Below are 15,788 nucleotides of genomic sequence, written 5' to 3' on the forward strand. Positions count from 1 at the left end.
AGCTGAACGCTAGGACCAGCCCACCTCCGCAGCTCAGGGAATGGTGCCTGAGGGCTCCCCGCGATTCAGGGCCGGCAACTCCTCTCTACTTCTGAACAGTCCCTTCCTTCCCCTGCCCCTCAGTTCATTGTCTAAGCTTGCCTTTGATGCTCAGGGCTCCCAGCTTGTCACAAATGTTCTCCTTTCACTTGTTTTTTCGGGTCTTTGTTGTAAAGAGGGCTCTATGGAAGTGTCTGTCTATTCTGCCATCTTGGCTCCGCCTGGATAACATTTTGAAGAATGGGAATTCCAGAACACTTAATTGTGCTCATGAGGAACCTGTACAAAGACCAAAAGGCAGTTGTTTGAACAGAACAAGGGGATAGTGTGCGGTTTAAAGTCAAGAAAGGTGTACGTCAGGGTTGTATCCTTTCACCACACTTATTCAATCTGTATGCTGAGCAAATAGTCCAAGAAGCTGGACTATATGAAAAAGAATGCGACATCAGGATTGGAAGAAGACTCACTAACAACCTGCATTTTGCAGATGATATAACCTTGCTTGCTGAAAGTGAAGAGGGACAGGAATGATTCCCAATACGTGGTGAGGGTGGTTTGAGGAGAATGAGCAAGGGCAAAAGTGGTATAAGATGAGGTCAGAGAGATAGAAAGGTGCTAGAGTTTGCTGACTCTTTTAGGCCATAGTTATGACTTTGGATATTATTGAGTGATATCAGAAATTATTGGAGAAAGTGAAAGGGACTTAAAGCACTTCTTGATGAAGATAAAGACTACAGCCTTCAGTATGGATTACATCTTAACATGAAGAAAACAAAAATTCTCACAACTGGACCAATAAGCAACATCATGATAAAGGGAGAAAAGATTGGAGTTATCAAGGATTTCATTTTACTTGGACCCACAATCAACACCCATGGAAGCAGTAGTTGAGAAATCAAAAGACACATTGCATTGGGCAAATCTGCTGCAAAAGGCCTCTTTAAAGTGTTCAAAAGCAAAGACATCACTTTAATGACTAAGGTGAGCCTAATCCAAGCCATAGCGTGCAAAAGCTGGACAATGAATAAGGGAGACTGAAGAAGAACTAATGCCTTTGAATTATGATATTAGTGAAGAATGTTGAATATACCATAGATTGCCAGAGGAACAAACAAACCTGTCTTGGAAGAAGTACAACCAGAATGCTCCTTAGAAGCAAGGATGGCAAGACTTCCTCTCACATACTTTAGACATGTTATCAGGAGGGATCAGTCCCAGAGAAGGACATCACGCTTGGCAAGGTAAAGGGCCAACAAAAAAGAGAAAGACCGTCAATGAGATGGATTGACACAGTGGCTGCAATAATGGGTTCAATCCTAACAAGGATTATGAGGATGTCACAGAACCTGTCGGTATTTCAGTCCGTTGTATGTAGGGTTGCTATGAGTCAGAACTGACTCGACGGCACCTAACAACAACATTGTGTTTCTATACACTTGCAATGAACGTTAGGAATTCGAATTAAAAGAAAAAAACAAACAAAAAACATGGTATCACACGTCTGGCTTCTGCCTGGGGATGCAGAGAACAGGGAGTGTCCCTTCCAAATTTGAGGGAGAAAAGAGCCAGACTAATTTTCAAATCACAGCATTTTTTAAACCCATCAAAAATCTGAGGTTGCAGAGCAATCAACTGGTATAAATCTATGGGCAGACAGTACCTGCAGTAAGAGAGGAGACACAAACACACATTCGCCTAGGATATACACAACCAGATACCTGAAAGAAACATTAAACTAGAATAATAGACTATTTGGTGAGGACTAAAAGTGGGCTGGTAGGACAGTATGAAACCCTTAGGGGCCGTGGAACTTGGGAGAGTCAGCATCCTCTTGCAGGCTCCTTCTCCATGAACCTCACTAGGCACTCACAGTAAAGACTGGAAAGAGTTCTAAAAAGTGTGCACTGTGGTGCAGACTTCGGGGAAGGGGAACAGCAGTCATGTGGGAGGGACAAGAACTCCCCTTGGATCCTTTTCCTCCATCTCCAATACAGAACAAAAGCCTTAATTTGTGGAAGGAATGGCAACAAGGTGAACCATATCACCATTAGGGTATTGGTGAACACTCATTGCATCTGAGGAAAGGGACGGGCGGGGGAGAGGGGGAGCCTTACTCCTGAGGAAAGAGCAAAATTACCTCCTTACTTTTTTTTTTAACATCACAGACATCTTTATTTTACACCCGTTATGCATTAATTCATAGGGAATATGTTTCAGCAGCTGAGGTTCCTTTCCACCGGTTGTCACAAAGTGTGCTTCTTGGGTTGGAGCAGGCTGGAGCTTCAGTTGAACACAGGTACCTTTCTCTTTGGCTTCCTTCTTTTTCTGATAATTTTCATGCGTTTCAGGAAGCTATCTCGGCTCTTAGAGTGCTTAATATGTTCAATACACACATTAATTCTCTTGGCAAGAGTCTTTCCTTTAACTTGTTTGTTTACAACAATGGCAACAGCCTGCTGGGTAACACTGTAGACTCTTCCAGTTTTGCCATGATAACACTTGTGGGACATTCCTTTTTGAACAATGCCCATTCCCTTGATGTCTACAATATCATCCTTCTTGTAGATTTGCATGAATGTAGCCAAAGGAACAACTCCATGTCTTATAAAAGGCCTAGAGAATGCATAGTGGGTGCCTCTTCTCTTTCCCTTTGTGTTGGTCATTTTGGCAAATTACTGCCACTCCATGGGAGAAAGACCTGGATATCTGCTTCAGTAAAGATTACAGCCTGCTGAGCTTTTAACGTGTTGAGGCAAGAAAATTGTCAGCCCAGGATTCCATGCCCAGGAAAAAATCCTATAAAAATTAAGGCTAGGTAAAGACTTCATCAGACAAACAAAAACTGAGAGAATTCATTGCCAGAAGAATATATTAGAAAAGAATAAATGTCCTGTATACATAACCTAAACTTCCACTTGTTGTTGTTAGGTGCCACCGAGTTTGTTCTGACTCATAGCAGCCCTATGTACAACAGAATGAAATACTGCCAGGTCCTGTGCCATCCTCGTGATCGTTGTTATGCTTGAGCCCATTGTTGCAGCCACTGTGTCAATCCATCTCATTGAGGGTCTTCCTCTTTTTCACTGACCCTCTACTTTACTGAGCATTATGTCCTTCTCCAGGGACTGGTCCCTCCTGTTAACATGTCCAAAGTATGTGAGACAAAGTCTCACCATCCTTGTTTCTGAGGACCATTCTAGCTGTATTCCTTCTAAGACAGATTTGTTCATTCTTTTGGCAGTCCATGGTATATTCAACATTCTTCACGAACACCATAACTGAAAGGTGTCAATTCTTCTTTGGTCTTCCTTATTCATTGTCCAGCTTTTGCACGCATATGAGGTGATTGAAAACACCATGGCTTAGGTCAGGTGCACCGTAGTCATTAAAGTGACATCTTTGCTTTTGAACACTTTAAAGAGGCCTTTTGCAGCAGATTTACCCAATGCAATGTGTCTTTTGATTTCTCAACTACTGCTTCCATGGGTGTTGATTGTGGGTCCAAGTAAAATGAAATCCTTGATAACTCCAATCTTTTCTCCCTTTATCATGATGTTGCTTATTGGTCCAGTTGTGAGAATTTTTGTTTTCTTCATGTTAAGATGTAATCCATACTGAAGGCTGTAGTCTTTATCTTCATCAAGAAGTGCTTTAAGTCTCCTTCACTTTCTCCAATAATTTCTGATATCACTCAATAATATCCAAAGTCATAACTATGGCCTAAAAGAGTCAGCAAACTCTAGCACCTTTCTATCTCTCTGACCTCATCTTATACCACTTTTGCCCTTGCTCATTCTACTCAAGCCACCCTCACCGCACATTGGGAATCATTCCTGTCCCTGTGGACTGCTATCTCAGAGTATAATCTGAAGATTCAATGAGATAGAATATTTACAGTGCCTTAACCAGTGGAAGTTTTAAGTTAGTGGTGGGTACTCAAAAGGTTGTTTTATTTGCTTCTTTAAAATTAACTGCAAAAAATGTAATATTCACAAATTGTCCAGATGAATTTTAAAATCTGCCTTGGTTTTAGGTTGTGGGAGAATTTCACAGAACCACAAAATTCTAAGAGTGTTGGGATACTTTAGATAGTGTATGGTCCAATGGTCAACCTCTGTTAGAGGAATCTCTCATCCAGTGTCATCAACAGACCATCTATACTTTTTTTTGAACATTTAGTGACAGAAACTTACCACTTTGAGAAACATTCTATTGCATTGCTGGACAGTGCTAATAAAAAAATATATATATATATATATATATATATATATATATATATATATATATATATATATAAATGTGGATTGACACAGTGGCAGCAACAATGGACTCAAACATAGCAATGATTGTGAGGATGGCACAGGACAGACACTGTTCTGCTCTGTTGTACATAGGCTTGCTGTGTGTTGGAACCAACTTGACGGCCCTAACAACAACAACATGCATACATACACACTGGTCATGCCATTCCTAGAGTATTGAGCTCCATTAAGTATTCAGTGTTTTAAGATGGACATTGACGAAGCGGGGCAAGTTTAGAAAAAAAATATCATGAGACAGGGAAGTACACAGAAACTAAGACATTTGGGAAATAAAGGAGATAATGATATGTAGCCTGAAGAAGTCGCACTAAGGAGAGTTGTTCTGTGGAAGAGACATTAGGTTTCTTCCATTGGATCCTATGAGACATAAATAAGAACAAAGGGTGGAACTTTTAGGAAGGTAGATTTCAGATCAATTATAAAGAAATTCATAACCATTGGAGGTGTACCATTTTATTGTAAATGTGAAGAGACAGGCTCAGAGCTGAGAAAGTGCTTTCCTGAGGTCCGATAGTGACTTTGAGGTAGAATCAAGAACATTTTAACCTACAGATACAGAAAAGGCTGGGCTTAGTCCCGCCTTACAATGAAAATTCTTTGTGAAGAAAGCTACTGCAATGTTGAAAGTTAAGTTCTGTTATCTTAGGCTTGTCATTAAGTGACTGTTTAGGGTCACTTTTTATCTATGAGGAGCCCTGGTGGCATAGTGGTTAAGAGCTTGGCTGCCAACCAAAAGGTCGGCAGTTCGAATCCATCAGCAACTCCTCGGAAACCCTATGGGGCAGTTCTACTCTGTCCTATAGGTTTGCTGTGAGTTGGAATCAGCTTAACGTCAACGGGTTTGGTTTGGAGTTTTGGTTTTTATCTATGACTGCAACAAACCCTATTTGTAGACCACCTGCGCATCCCCCTTAGCCCCACAAATTAGTTGCCCTAAGTGTTTTCTGGTGGTTAGAGATACAGGGACAGAACTCTTAGGCTTAACACTTGGATTCTGGTTCCTTCCATAAGCCAGTATCATTATACTGTAAAATGCTCAATGACCCCTGTGGGATATGTTATTAATATTTGATAATCCTAGTATGATCACATATAATCAATAAACATAGACTTTCTGCTGTTTTTTTTTTTTTTACTCTTTCAGCTGGGCCCTTTTTCTTTCTCCCTTTCTTCTTGTATTTTGTTTATTAATATATTTTTAAATTTTATATTATGAGATTCCTTTCTTTTTGCATTTGAAAAGACTTATTTTTATTATCTGAAATCTCCATTATCTTCTTTTAGTCTACTCAAGTGAAATTTTCAAACCTTCTATATCTGCTTTTGTTTCTGGATATTTTAAAACAGGCTACCAAGGAAGATTTTTGCCTTGGTCCCCTTCTAATACCATCTTTTTTTTTTTCCTTATGCTTAGAGTAGGTTTTTTTTTTTCCTGTTTCTCAGCAAGTGCTTTTGATTTACAGCCAGTCTTGTTTTTTTTTTTTTTTCAACTCAGGAATGGCTTTTACTATTTCTTTTATTATGTCTTCACCTCTGTCCACTTCTGTTACATCTTTTTTCCTGACCACTTTATAACAGCCTTCTCTAATTTAGTTTTATAGGTATAATGTTCTCTTGAATATAGTTGAAAATATTATTGAAGCCTTTTCTAGAATGCTGTTTTATTTTTTTTTGCAATAATTTAATTTCATGGGAAGATGTTTACTTACAAGATCATCTTATTTTAAACTGTCAAAACTTTTCATATGTCAGTTATATTTCTGTTTTCTCAGCCTTACTAAGATAGCTTTATTTTTGTGTAGCATTGACAGGTTTGGTTGTATGTTAAAAGAAGCTCTTTGGCAATCTTTTACACCCTGATGAGGAAGAGAGGAAATATGTGGAGTTGCTGAAGTTTTATATTGCCAGTTCAGAGATCCAGAAGCCTGTAGTGAGATGAGGCAGTGGGATAGATGGGGTGATCAAATAGAGGTAGAGTTGGAGGCATCCACAGAGGACAGGTTAATCTATGCTTTAAAATTTTATTCCCATGGTTGCTGTGGTTGTTAGGTGATAGCTAAGAGTAGAGTTCTCACTGAGAGGTAGAGGACAAAGTGCCTTCACACTCTGAGGCAAGTTGGCAATAAACCCACCTTTATAGTGTGACCTCTAGCACCTCAAAGGTTCTGGTAATCTCTGGTGGGCCTTCTTTATTACTCATTGGCCAGTTTTAACATGGAGCCCTGGTGGTACTGTGGTTAAGAGCTCGGCTGGTAACCAAAAGGTCAGCAGTTTGAATCCACCAGCTGTTCCTTGGATACCCTATGGGGCAGTTCTACTCTGACCTATAGGGTCGGTGTGAGTCGGAATTGAAGTGACAGCAACAGGTTGGGAGTCTTCACGTACAGCCTTTGCTGTATAGGTAGAATTCTTAGATAAGCTATTTTTCACACATAGAAATTCACAGGTATGTTGATTTTACCTTCAGATTATCTGGCAAACTCCAAAAACTTTCTGGTATATGAATGTTAAAGGTACAATCTTTTTTAAAAATACAAATTATCTAAATTAATTAAAGAAATATTTTTTAAAAATGTAAACACCAATAACCACGAAAGAAAAATGGAGTTCTGGGCCCTGCTGGCTTTGTGGGTAAGTTTTAGCAAATGTCAAAGGAACAGTTAATTCAAAACCTACAGAAAATATCTCAGAACACAGAAAAATATTGAAATCTGTTTTATTCATTTTATGAGGCTAGCAAAACTCTGACACTAAATGCTGAAAAATTTATCAATAATATTAAGGATATTATAAACCTGTTTTACTTGTGACTATATGTGTTTTTTTTTTAAATTATAAGTAAAATACTGGCAAATTGAATTTAACAGTATATTAAAATAACAATATACTACTATCAAATAGATTTTATCACAGGGTTACAAGTATGGTAATGTTAGAAATCTACTGACAGGTAAAATGAGAAATAAAACATAAATGTTTGAATGTAATAAATGCATGTGAAAAACTGATTAAGCTCATAACTCCTTCAAAGTTTTAGGTTGGATTCTCTAGAGAAGCAAAACCAGTAACGTGTATAAATATCTATGTAGAAAGATATATATCAAGGAATGGTTCATGCAGTAGTAGAAGTGGAAACATTCCAAGTCCCTGGGTCAGGCTAGAGGCTTTTCCTGATTCACGTAGCTGAAAGGGCTGATGAACCCAAGATCCGCAGGTCAGACAGCAGGGCTCTTGCTCACAGACTGCAAAGACTGATGAATCCCAAGATCAGCAAGCAAGACGGCAGGTAAGCTGTTAGCTCAAGTTCCAAGAACCAGAAGTCAGATGAACAGGAGCCAGCTACAGGATCCAGAGCAAGCAAAAGCCTACAAGTCTTGCCAGAAAGTCCACTTATGTATTAGATGAAGACCACACACTGAAGGAAACTCCCTTCCAACTGATTGGCTACTCACAGCAGATCCCATCATGGAGGTGATCACATTGTCATACGACTGTCAAACTACATCATAACTGCCAAACCACTGAGAATCATCGCCCAGCCAAGTTGACACATAACGTTAACAACCGCAGGAGGGTAGGGTGGCAATTGGAATGTATAGTCCAACTCCTCTCCCACTCTAATTCTCATTAACATGACCAATGGCTGGAAATTACATATTGTATGATTCCACTTACATAGTATTCTCATAATGACAAAACCATAGAGATGGAGAGCAGATTAGTGATTAGCAGTGGACAGGAAAGAGGGTGGGGAGCGATGGGGGGGAGATACAAAGAAGCAGTGTGAAGGAGTTCCTTTTTTGGTAATGAAACAGTTCTGTATCTTGATTGTGGTGGTGGTTACACGAATGTCTACATGGGATAAAATTGCATAGAACTATACACATGCACACAAATTCAGGTTAAAAAAATGATGAAAACTGAATAAGGCTTGTAGTCTAGTTAACAGAAACATACCAATATGGTGATATGTCACCAGTGGGGGAAGCTGGGTGACTGATTCAAGGAACTTTATAGACTATTTTTGCAACTTCCTATGAGTCTGTAATTATTTCAAAATAAAAAGTTAGAAAAAAGAATTAAAACATTACAGATAAACCTAATCCCTTTTGGTCACTATCCTTGATTTAATCCACTCCTGTGTTCACTGGGTTTGGTTCGGTGTTTCACCTCAGAAATCACTACTGCTATAAGTTTAATGTGTATCCTTCCAGAATTCTTTTATATTTTTATGCACATATATATGTATCCATGAAATCATATGTAAATATACAGTAGTAATTTTTGTGTGTTTCTTTTTACATAAACATTATCATGTAGTATGTGTTATCTTGTAACTTGCTTTTTTCACTCAATATTACACTTTTAGGATATATTCACATAGATATATATAGCTCAAGTTAATTTATTTTAAGTGCTCTATCATATGCCATCAAATGTACAATTTTTACTTGACTATTTATTTTTGCATGTTTAGGCTGTTTTGAAATTTTTGCAGTGTTATAGAAAATATTTTTATACACGTCTCCTAAAACATATGTGTGTTTTTCTCTAGGGTGGAAGTAAGATTGTTGTATCATATGTTATTAACATTTCAATTTTACTAGAACTGCCGAATTATACCCCAAAGTGGAAGTACCAATTTATACTCTCACCATTTCCCCATACTCTTGCTAAAATTATACTTTATCCCCCAAATTTAGCCTATATGAAGGCAATCCACCTCATGGCAATCTTAACATGGTGTTATGTCCAAATAAACACGTCTAAAATCCAAAAAGAAATGTAAAACAAATTTACACTTTTATTTTTGCCTTTCATATACACCATTTCATAATGCACAGCAAATTAGCTTTTAAAAAACAATTCTCACCCACTTACCTTCCTAAATTCTCACTCATTATGGCAAAGCAGATACTTCCAATCTCTTTCTATCGCTCTCAAAATTACCTAAAATGCTCATATGTAACCTGTTAATTTTTTCTTCTTTTAGTAATTCTCTGCTCTTTCCAATGTAAATAAATCAAACAAATCCTGGCTTGTTTCATTTCTCTCTCTAAATCATTATCCTGATCTTTGGAACAAAGTCCAGGAACAGAATGTGCAAGGACAGAATTCTCTTTGGTGAATGTGTGAGGAAGATAAATTGTAAATACTTCTGATTCTTTTTCCTATTATACATGCTTCTACACAATGGAATATTGGTTTTTGGTTTGAACTTTAAGCAGGAAGAAGGTCTTTCCAAAAGAGGGACTTTAAAACTCTCTCTTATATGCACCATGGACAGAAAAATTTAGATCCTGAAGAACAAAACACAGCTTTCAGAGAGAACACAGACAACAAGTACGCAGATCAGAACAGCTGCAGCAATAAGCATTAATAAAATCCTCTCTAGTTATAATTAGTCTACTCAGCCAATGTCTATTTCAATAATTCTGAGCCCTTCATCTAGGCTGTAGCTATCCCCATTACTGGTTAACAGATATTTCTAAAGTACCTCCTGTGTGCAAAGTCCAATATCATCTGGTTTGTGAGAGAGGTGGAGCAAGCATACAAGGAACAGGAAATATGGTGCCTGCTCTTAGGGACCTTTTAGTTTTGTTTTAGAGTGTCACTGTGGCATTGCGGAAAAGCAGAATTACTCTGAGATCAAACTCCATGGGTGACCTGACTTCACCACTTAGTAGCTGTCTGTCGTTATATCTACAATATACAAAGAAACCTTACAAGTCAGTAATAAGAAGACAAATAATCCAATTTTTTAAAATGGTCAAAGGATCTGAATAGCTATTTCTGCAAAGAAGATATACAAAGGGCCAGCAAACACATAAAAAGATGCTCAATGTCATTAATCACTATAAAAAATAAAAATCATTGTCACTGAGCTGATTCTGACTCGTAGTGACCATATCGGACAGAGCAGAACTGCCCCATAGGGTTTCCAAGGAGCAGCTGGTGGATTTGAATGGCCAGCCTTCTGGTTAGCAGCCAAGCTCTTGACCCATGCACCACCAGGGCTCCCATTAGTCATTCCCAGTGCCGTCGAGTTGATTCCGACTCATTAGGGAAATTAAAATCAAAACCACAATGAGTTACCCCTTCACACTCACTAAACCAATTGCCAAGTAGTCGATTCCAACTCATGGCGACCTCATGTGTGTCAGAGTAAAACTGATCTCCATAGGCTTTTCAATAACTGGTTTTTTTTAGAAGTAGATCACCAGGCCTTTCTTCTGAGGCAACTCTGGGTGGACTAGAACCTCCAATCTTTTGGTTAGCAGCCAAGTGCATTAACCATTTGCACCTCCCAAGGACTACTCATAACCACTAGGATGGCTATAATAAAAAAAGTCAGATAATAACAAGTGTTGGTGAGGATGTAAAGAAACTGGAGCCCTCATCTATTGCTGGTAGGAATGTAAAATGGTGCAGTTTTTGTGAAAACAGTTTGACGGTGCCTTAGTCATCTAGTGCTGCTATAACAGAAATACCACAAGTTGATAGCTTCAACAAAGAGAAGCCTATTCTCTCACAGTCCAGTAGGCTAGAAGTCTGAATTCAGGGTGCCAGCTCCAAGGGGAGCCTTTCTGTCTCTGTTGGCTCTGGAGGAAGGTCCTTGTCATCAGTCTTCCCTTGGTCTGGGAGCATCTCAGTGCAGGAACCTCAGGTCCAAAGGACGCACTCTGCTCCTGGCACTGCTTTCTTGGTGGTATGAGGTTCCACTGTCTTTCTGTTTGTTTCTCTCTTTTATATCTCAAAGAGATTGGCTTAAGACACTATCTAATCTTATATATCTCATCAATATAACTGCCACTATCCATCTCATTTCAACACAGTGATAGGATTTACAACACATAGGGAAATCACATAAAATGGTGGCCAATAACACAATACTGGGACTCATGGCCCAGCTAAAAAGACTTGAAAGCAGGGACTCAAACAGATACTTGTACACCAAAGTTCATCCCAGCACTGTTCACAATAACCAAAAAATAGAAACAATCTAAGTGTTCATGAACAGATGGGTGGATAAACACAATGTGGTCCATCCAAACAGTAACATATGATCAGGAACCGATGGTACTGAATGAAGAACCCCAAGCTGCACTGAAAGCATTGATGAAAAAGAAGGCTCTGGGAATTGACAGAATACCAATTGCGATGTTTCAACAAACAGATGCAGCACTGGAAGTGTTCATTCGTCTATGCCAAGAAGTTTAGAAGACAGATACCTGGCCAACTGACAGGAAGAGATCTATATTTATGCCTATTCCCAAGAAAGGTGATCCAACCAAATGCTGAAATAATCACACAATATCACATGCAAACAAAATTTTGCTGCAGATCATTCAAAAGCGGCTACAGCAGTATATCAACAGGGAACTGGCGGAAATTCAGGCCAGATTCAGAAGAGGACATGGAACCAGGGATATCATTGCTGATGTCAGATGGATCCTGACTGAAAGCAGAGAATACCACAAAGATGTTTACCTGTGTTTTATTGACTATGCAAAGGCATTCTACTGTGTGGATCATAACAAATTATGGATAACATTGCAAAGAATGGGAATTCCAGAACACTTAATTGTGCTCATGTGGAACCTGTACATATATCAAGAGACAGTTATTCGGACAGAACAAGGGGATACTGATTGGTTTAAAGTCAGGAAAGATGTGCGTCAGGGTTGTATCCTTTCGCTATACCTATTCAATCTGTATGCTGAGTGAGTAATCTGAGAAGCTGGAGTACATGAAGAAGAACAGGGCATCAGGATTGCAGGGAGACTTGTTAACAGCCTGCGTTATGCAGATGACAGCACCTTGCTTGCTGAAAGTGAAGAGGACTTGAAGCACTTACTAATGAAGATCAAAGACCACAGCCTTCAGTATGGATTACATCTCAACATAGAGAAAACAACAAAAATCCTCACAACTGGACCAATAAGCAATATCATGGTGAATGGAGAAAGGATTGAGGTTGTCAAGGATTTCATTTTACTTGGATCCACAATCAACACTCATGGAAGCAGCAGTCAAGAAATCAAAAGACCCATTGCATTTGGCAAATTGGCTGCAAGAAATCTCTTTAAAGTGTTAAAAATCAAAGATGTCACCTTGAGGACTAAGGTGCACCTGACTCAAGGCATGGTGTTTTCAATCACCTCATATCTATGCAAAAGCTGGACAATGAATAAGGAAGACTGAAGAAGAAATGATGCCTTTGAATTGTGGTGTTGGTGAAGAATGTTGAATATACCATGGACTGCCAAAAGAACGAACAAATCTGTCTTGGAAGAAGTACAACCAGAATGCTCCTTAGAGGCACGGATGGTGAGACGACGTCTCACACACTTTGGACATGTCGTCAGGAGGGATCAGTCCGTGGAGGACATCATGCTTGATAAAGTAGAGGGTCAGCAAAAAAGAGGAAGACCCTTAATGAGATGGATTGACACAGTGGCTGCAACAATGGGCTCAAGCATAGCAACAATTGTGAGGATGGTGCAGGACCAGGCAGTGTTTTGTTCTGTTGTGGGTGGGGTCACTATGAGTTGGACCTGACTTGACTGCACCTAACAACAACAACATAAGGAGAAATAAAGTCCTGATACATGCTATGACATGCATCAACCTTGAAAACATCATGCTAAATAAGTCAGACACGAAAGGACGAATATTGTATGATTCTGTTTATGATATATATATTATATCATTGTGTATTGTGCTGTACTATACTATATACTATACTATACGAATACTCTACACTACGAATATACTACGAATACTCACTACGAATACACTATGAATACACTACGAATACACTACTATACTATAATCTACTATACTATACTATTCTATACTATAAGACATGTATTTGTATAGCCTAATATTTCCTTTTTCTCTTCTTTGCATCTTAACTGCCCATAGGAAGCAAACACAACAAGGCATGTAATCTCTTGTGGCAGGGGGACTTTGGTGGGACAGGTGCAAGGGGGAGCAGGAAGAGGGAAGAGCATGTAAGACTCAAGCCAGCTTGCCTCTCTGGGACTTTGAAGGCCAGCCCGTCTATGAACCACGTGAAAGTCTGGGAAAATGAAAGTGTGCATATTGAAAAAGTGTAATTCAAGGCAACTCTGAAACCCTGGAATACAGTAGATATTCAGGCTAAATGGTAAGAATAAACAAAGTCTTGGAAAAGCAAGAACAATGTGAATAGGTGATGTACTAGCATAGTACCTGCTCTTGCCAGGACAGATGGATATGGTGATATCTGAAAGATCCTCTGAGGTAATTTGTGTAAAAGGCGGGTAACTTGCCACAAAAATGGGTGAGAAGTGGTTAAAAAGCAACATTAGGGGTCCTGGTCCTGGGGCTCTTGGGGGCACATTTCCCTGCATAAGTCCTGCCCTCTATATCTCTGCAGAATGTGGGGTCGATGTCAATTGGGATTCCAAGTGGGAAGGGATTTTTCCTGGCAATCTCAGTTTAAAGTGTTTCTCTCAGTGTCATGTTGCACAGAAAAACAGAGCCAACAGTGAGAACCAGTCACAGAAATGGAAGAAAAAAATTATGATACCAGTGCAGACCCAGCACAAAGACAAAGCCACAGCCTCACCCAGCCTTTGCTCACATTGTGCAGAGCATCACTAGAGAGAAACAGAAACCTGCTGCACCACTCTTAGCAATGAACTCCTTTGGCTTAGCCTGGGGCCACTCTGCCTGTGGATTGGCTTGTATCAGCCTTTTCAGGCAATGCCTAGATTTTCAGGCTCCCCCAATTCATTGGACTGGGACCAAAGGGGCTCTTTCTCAAGTGGGTCTGATTCAAATTATATTTTTAGAATACATGGAATCAAGGAAGAACAGGGTGTTAAAGTACTGAGTGCAGAGTTCCTTTACTAACTTCCAATAATGTCTGAACTAATGTCAAAGGTCCAGTCGCGAGGATCTTTCTGTTGAGGTGTAATCCATACTGAAAGCTGTGGTCTTTGATCTTCATTAGTAAGTGCTTCAAGTCCTCTTCACTTTCAGCAAGCAAGGTTGTGTCATCTGCATAAGGCAGGTTGTTAATCAGACTTCTTTCAGTCCTGATGCCCTGTTCTTCTTCATATAGTCCAGCTTCTCGGATTGTTTGCTCAGCATACAGACTGAATAGGTATGGTGAAAGAATACAACCCTGACTCACACCTTTCCTGACTTTAAACCATGCAGTATCCCCCTGTTCTGTCTGAACAACTGCCTTTTGATCTATGTAAAGGTTCCTCATGAGCACAATTAAGTGTTCTGGAATTTCCATTCTTCACAGCATTATCCGCAGTTATGATCCACACAGTTGAATGCCTTTGCATAGTCAATAAAACACACGTAAACATCCTTCTGGTATTCTCTGCTTTCAGCCAGGATCCATCTGACATCAGCAATGATATCCCTGGTTCCAGGTCCTCTTCTGAAACTGGCCTGAATTTCTGGCAGTTCCCTGTCAATATACTGTTGCAGCCGTTTTTGAATGATCTTCCGCAGAATTTTGCTTGCATGTGATATTAATGATATTGTTCTATAATTTCCACATTCAGTTGGATCATCTTTCTTGGGAATAGGCATAAATATGGATCTCTTCCAGCCAGTTGGCCAGGAAGCTGTCTTCCATATTTATTGGCACAGACGAGTGAGCACCTCCAGCGCTGCATCTGTTTGTTGAAACATCTCAATTGATATTCCATCAATTCCTGGAGCCTTGTTTTTTGCCAATGCCTTCAGAGAAGCTTGGACTTCTTCCTTCAGTACCATTGGTTCCTGATCATATGCCACCTCTTGAAATGGTTGAATATCGACTAATTCTTTTTGGTATAATGACTCTGTGTATTCCTTCCATCTTCTTTTGATGCTTCCTGCATCATTTAATATTTTCCCCATGGAATCCTTCACTATTGCAACTCGAGGCTTGGATTTTTTCTTCAGTTCTTTCAGCTTGAGAAACACTGAGTGTGTTCTTCCCTTTTGGTTTTCCATCTCCATCTCTTTGCACATGTCATTATAATACTTTACTATGGCTTCTCGAGATGCCCTTTGAAATCTTCAGTTCTTTTACTTCATCAATTCTTCCTTTTGCTTTAGCTGCTCGACGCTTAAGAGCAAGTTTCAGAGTCTCCTCTGAAAACAAAAATCCTCACAACTGGACCAATAAGCAACATCATGATAAACAGAGAAAAGATTGAAGTTGTCAAGGATTTCATTTTACTTGGATCCACAATCAACAGCCATGGAAGAAGCAGTCAAGAAATCAAAAGACGCATTGCATTGGGCAAATCTGCTGCAAAGGACCTCTTCAAAGTGTTGAAGAGCAAAGATGTCACCCTGAAGACTAAGGTGCACCTGACCCAAGCCATGGTATTTTCGATTGTATCATACGCATGTGAAAGCTGGACA

At 39.4% G+C, this 15,788-nt stretch overlaps 1 pseudogene; it reads right to left on the reverse strand.

Moving 5' to 3' along the window:
* Positions 1 to 2,172: 2,172 nt before the first annotated feature.
* LOC111748446 (large ribosomal subunit protein eL21-like) lies at positions 2,173 to 2,702 on the reverse strand (annotated as a pseudogene).
* Positions 2,703 to 15,788: the final 13,086 nt, after the last annotated feature.

The sequence above is a fragment of the Loxodonta africana genome, chromosome X, assembly GCF_030014295.1.
Source record: "Loxodonta africana isolate mLoxAfr1 chromosome X, mLoxAfr1.hap2, whole genome shotgun sequence".
In the NCBI taxonomy this organism is placed as follows: domain Eukaryota; kingdom Metazoa; phylum Chordata; class Mammalia; order Proboscidea; family Elephantidae; genus Loxodonta; species Loxodonta africana.